Below are 6,000 nucleotides of genomic sequence, written 5' to 3'. Positions count from 1 at the left end.
GTCGATGGCCTTAGCCATTGGGATGTTACTTTCGAGCTGGCGCTGAAGTAAGATCACATCGTGGTTTGAATGATGTCGAACTCGCTTTTCATCGGTGGCCTTAGCCATTGGGATGTTACTTTCGAGCTGGCACCGAAGTAGTATCTTGTCGTAGTTCGAATAATGTTGAACTCGCTTTTCGTCGATGGCCTTAGCCATTGCGATGTTACTTTCAAACTGGCATCGAAGTAAGATCCAGTCGTGGTTTGAATGATGTCGAACTCGCTTTTCGTCGATGGCCTTAGCCATTGGGATATTACTTTCGATCTGGCGCCGAAGTAGTATCCTGTCGTAGTTCGAATGATGTTGAACTCACTTTTCGTTGATGGCCTTAGCCATTGCGATGTTACTTTCGAGCTGGCACCGAAGTAATATCCCGTCGTAGTTTGAATGATGTCGAACTCGCTTTTCGTCGGTGGCCTTAGCCATTGGGATGTTACTTTCGAGCTGGCGCCGAAGTAGTATCCCATCATAGTTCGAGTGATGTCGAACTCGCTTTTCGTCGATGGCCTTAGCCATTGGGATGTTACTTTCGAGCTGGCGCCGAAGTAGTATCACGTCGTAGTTCGAGTGATGTCGAACTCGGTTTTTGTCCATGGCCTTAGCCATTGGGATGTTACTTTCGAGCTGGCGCCAAAGTAAGATCTCGTCGTAAGGGTGGCATTCTATTTTATTTGTTGGAGTGTCGTGGATGCCAGTTTCATTCTTGTATTGGAGATGTGTGTTGCTTTCGTATACATAGTGGAGTGATTTTATTCATATATCGGATATACATGTCGACTTCGTACATATAATGGAGATTATACCTAGTCCCTTCATTGCTCAGCCTGGAGATGTAATCGGTAGGCGGGGCACTGAACAATACTTCAAACCTCAAGACGTCCCCCTCGTCGCCTTATTAAAAACCTCCCCGATAAAACCCGATTGGGACAAAACCCGGGCGAAGGAAAAAGAGTACGACTTCGGGCAGCATCATTTTTCAGAAGTGGAAGTATTTGAGGTGGGTGACATTCCAGTTATTTTGCAATACTTTTCCTTCCATTGTTTCTAGCTGGAATGCTCTTTTACTTGTTGTTGCTGTGATTTTGTACGGCCCGTCCCAATTTATTCCCAGTTTCCCTTCATTCGGGTCCTTTGCTGCTTGCGTTTTGGCTTTTAGTACGTAGTCCCCGACTCTGAGTGGTCGTACTTTGGCCTTCTTGTTATAGTACCTTTCTACTTGTTTTTGGGCCACCATTCTTATGTGTGCCATATCCCTTCACTATTCGACCTCATCCAGGTCATGTAACCTGCTTTCGTCGTTGCTTGATCCGCTCTCATTGGAGTAACTCAGGCTAGGTTCCCCAGCCTCAACGGGTATGACTGCATCAGTGTCGTAGACCAGTGAATACGGCGTCTCACATGTTCTAGTCTTTGGCGTTGTGCGGTAGGCCCATAGCACCTTCGGTAGTTGTTCCGGCCATAGCCCTTTGGCGTCTTCAAGTTTTTTCTTTAATATATTTAATATTGTTTTATTGGAGGATTCTGCTTGACCGTTGCCGGTAGGATGATATGGTATGGAGAGTATCCGCTTGATGTACCATTTTTCGAAGAACTCAATCGTCTTTTTCCCGACAAACTGGGTCCGTTGTTGCAGCTGATTTCTTTAGGGATGCTGAAGCGGCATATGATGTTTTTCCAGATAAACGTGATGACTTTCTATTCGTGTATTTGAGCGAACGCACCTGCTTCCACCCATTTGGAAAAATTGTTAGTTAAAACCAAAATAAAGTGTACCTTACCTCGCCCTGCTGGGAGAGGCCCAACAATATCCATCCCCATTTTATAAATGGCCATGGGGAGGTTACAGAGTACAGGAGTTCCCCTGCCTGGTGTATCAGAGGGGCATATTTTTGGCATTTCTCGCATTTCTTGATGTATTCTGCGGCCTCTTTTTTCATAGTGGGCCAGTAGTATCCTGCACAAATAAGACACCTAACAAGGGCTCAGTCACCGGTGTGGGCGCCACAGTGGCCTTCGTGTACCTCTTTGAGCACTCACCTTGTCTGATTGGGTCCGAGGCATTTGGATAACGGGTCGCCGAATGTTCTTTTATAAAAGGTCATGGCTTATGAGACTGTATCTGGCCGCTTGTATTCGGAGCTTTTTGGCTTCTTTATCTTGTGGGAGTGTTTCTTCCTGTAGATATGATATGATGCGATTATGCCAATCCCAAGTTAAATTTATAGAATGTACCTCGGTTGGTCTATTGATGAGTGGAGAAGGGTAACCACGTTCTCCTTGGTGATGTTTATGGTTGCCTCTACCAGCTTGGCGAGACCATCTGCTTCGATGTTTTGTGCTCGGGGTATTTGGTCAAATCGTCATTCGTCAAATTCCGGCAGTAGTTTGTGGATTTCAGTTTGGTATTTCTGCAACCTTTGTTCCTTAATTTGGAAAGTCTCAGTAACTTGGTTCACAACGAGTTAAGAGTCGCAGCGGAGGATGACTCGCCGAGCACCATACTTGAGGGTCAATTTTAATCCTGCAATTACGGCCTCATACTCAGCCTCGTTGTTAGTCATTTCAGGGAATCGTACGGATTGACGAATTACTTCGCCCGTTGGGACTTTAAGTACGAGTCCCAGTCCCGATCCCACCGCGTTAGACACACCATTGGTGTAGAGGACCCAGAGGTCGGATTGCTTAGATGAAGTGCGAAGCACTTCTTGCTTGACTTCGGGCAGTATCTCTGCACTGAAATCGGCGATGAAGTTGGCGAGCACTTGCGACTTTATCGTGGTTCACGGTTGATATGTTATATCGTGCTTGCTCAGTTTTATGGCCCATTTGGCCAAATGATCTGATAACTCGGGTTTGTGAAGGCTACTCCTGAGAGGGAAGTTCGTCACCACCTTTATGGGGTGGTATTGAAAATATGGTCTAAGCTTTCGTGAAGCTACGACTAGTGCCAAAGCCATCTTTTCAAGGTAGGGGTACCTTGTTTCGGCGTCAATTAAGGTTTTGCTGATATAGTAAATTGAAGATTGCGTACCTTGGTTTTCTCGGACTAGAACTGCACTTACCGCGATTTCGGATATAGCCAGGTAGACTAGGAGGCACTCGCCTAGGTCGGCTTTGGCGAGTAAAGGTGGCGAAGACAAATAAGCTTTTAGTTTTCTTAGGGCGTCGACGTATTCTGCATTCCCCTGGAGCCCGTTGTCCTTCCTTAATACAGTAAAGAATTTATGGCACCTATCCGATGACCGTGAGATGAACCTTGACAGGGCTGCTATCCGTTCCATTAATTTTTGTACCTGCTTCTTGCTTGTCAGTGTTTCGGGTATTCTTTCGATGGCCTTAATCTTTTCCGGGTTGACCTCGATGCCTCTTTGTGACATTAGGAAACCGAGGAACTTTCCCGAGCTTATGCCGAAGGCGCATTTTTTGGGGTTTAGTTTCATGTCATACCGTCTCAATATGTCGAAGGCTTCCTTCAGATGACCGATATGATCTTCTTTCCTCTTTGACTTAACCAGCATATCATCGATGTAGACTTCTATTATTTTACCAAGTTGGTTTTTGAACATTTTGGTGACTAATCTCTGATATGTCGCCCCTGCATTTTTTAGTCTGAACGACATCACTTTATAGCAATATGTTCCCTGGTGAGTGATGAAAGTGGTTTTTCCCTGGTCTTCTTCTTCCATGAGGATCTGGTTGTAACCCGAATAGGCATCCAAGAAGCTTAGCAACTCGTGTCCTGTTGTTGCATCGATGAGCTGGTCGATGTGTGGCAATGGAAAAGAATCGTTCGAACATGCCTTGTTGAGGTCCGTGAAATCTACATACATCCGCCATTTTTCGTTTTTCTTTTTCACCATAACCCCATTGGCGACCCATTGAAGATATTTCGATTCTCGGACGGAGCCATTTGCGAGTAGCTTATCAACTTCTTCACTGACGGCCTCGTTGATTGCAGCATTGAACTTCCTTCTCATTTGCCGCACCGGCGGATGTAGGGGGTCGACGTTTAGCTTGTGGGTAGCGATATCTTTTGGAATGCCTGGCATATCTGCATGGGAGAAGGCAAACAGATCGGCATGGTCAGTCAAGAACTTATGAAATATACCTGGTTCTGAAAGGTTATGCCCCATATAAGCCTTTTTTGTGCTGTAGTTTCCGTATAGCAGGACGGGATCAAGATTTTCTACCGTTGATTCGGATGCTTCCACGATGTCGGGGTCCTTGATAACGTCCGTTTGCATGTTAAGTTTGGCTCCCTACATTGCTGATTTTTATGCTTCCGCATTTGCTCCTTTGAGTTGTTAGGTGTGTGCGCAATCTTGGGTGATGCGATAGCATTCTTGTGCGGTACAGTGCTCCCCTCGAATGCTGAATATTTCCCATGGGATAGGAAACTTGATCACTTGATAGAGACTGGAAGGGACCGCTCGCATGGCATGTATCCACGGGAGACCTATGATGGCATTGTAAGTTGTTTCCTAGTTCATGACGTGAAATGTCATTTCCAGGGTAACTCCTCTGACTAGGACGGGTAGCACTATTTCTTCAGAAGTCTGTTCAATTGCATTATTAAAACCTATTAGCATTATACAACGCGATATTATTTTATCTTCGAGTGTCATTTGCACGAGGACTCGAGGATGGATAATACACGCACCGCTCCCATCATCTACCATTATTCTTTTTACATCAATATAGGCGATACGTAAAGTGATAACAAGAGCATCATAGTGAGGGAAAGACAAACCGTCAGTATCTGACTTGTCGAAGATGATACTATCTTCGAGGTCATCATACCGTTCGTGAGTGATTGATCGTTTGAGTTTATGTGTGGTGGTGAACTTGACATGATTGATCACTACGCCATCGCCCCCGTCGATGATCATTTGTATGGTGCGAGCGGGAGAAGGTGGTTTTGGAGGTCCTTGGGGTTGTTCGCGTCCGCGGGCAAAGTTAGTCCGTCCTCGATTGCTCAGCAGCTCCTTCAGGTGACCCTGGTTTAGCATTTGTACTACTTCCTGTCGTAGTCCTATGCAATCTTTGGTTTTGTGACCCCTTTCTTGGTGAAATTCGCAGAAAGCGCTTGACTTCCGAGTGTTGGGGTCTGACCTCATCTTTTGCGGCCACTGCACCTTTGGGCCGAGTTTCTCTAGGGTGTACACTAATTCTGAAGGAGAAACACAGAAATTATGAGCGGATAGAAGTGGAGGCATACCTTTCTCGTGTCGATATGGTGTTGTGTGTTTAGGAAGAGCATCCATACGTTATGGTGGAGGCGGGGCCGACGTCCTGACGTAGGGTTGATGATTTTCCTGGCTGGAACGGGCCCCAACTGATCTCTTTGACCATCATTGTGACGATCTTTCCTTGCTTCAGTTTGGAGTAACGTCAACCGTTGGGTAGAGCCATTTAGATCGTCCCCGTCGGCTCGTACCTCGGCATAGTAGGCGTTATGGATTTCTTCCCAAGTAGTTGGAGGGTATTTCGTGAGCCTGCTTAGCAGTTTTCTTGTTGCCCTCGACCTGTTTTTGTTTAATCCGTTGTGGAAGGCTGCTACTGCCATTCCTTCTGATACATTCGGCAAGCTCATTCTCACCCTGTTGAACCGAGCCAAGAAGTCCTTGAGTCCCTCGCCGTGTATCTATCTTATGGCAAATATATCATTTACCCTAGCCTATGCCTTTTTGGCTCCAGTATGGGCGGTAATGAATTTGTCCGCCATTTCCTCGAATGTTGCTATCGAGCATGATGGTAGTTGAGATTACCATGTCAAGGCTCTCCCTGTTAAGGTTTCGTCGAACTTTTTCAACAGCACTGATGGTACCTGTTCTTTTGAGAGATCGTTGCCTTATATGGCTGTAACGTAGTAGATGATGTGGTCTTCTGGATCGGTAGTACCATCATATATCTTTAAGTAAGGCGGCATTTTGAAGGTCTTTGGAATGGTGTACGGGA

The sequence above is a fragment of the Nicotiana sylvestris genome, chromosome 10 (assembly GCF_000393655.2).
Source record: "Nicotiana sylvestris chromosome 10, ASM39365v2, whole genome shotgun sequence".
Taxonomy (NCBI): domain Eukaryota; kingdom Viridiplantae; phylum Streptophyta; class Magnoliopsida; order Solanales; family Solanaceae; genus Nicotiana; species Nicotiana sylvestris.
The sequence above is the reverse complement of the archived record's forward strand: the minus strand, read 5'-3'. Positions refer to the sequence as shown.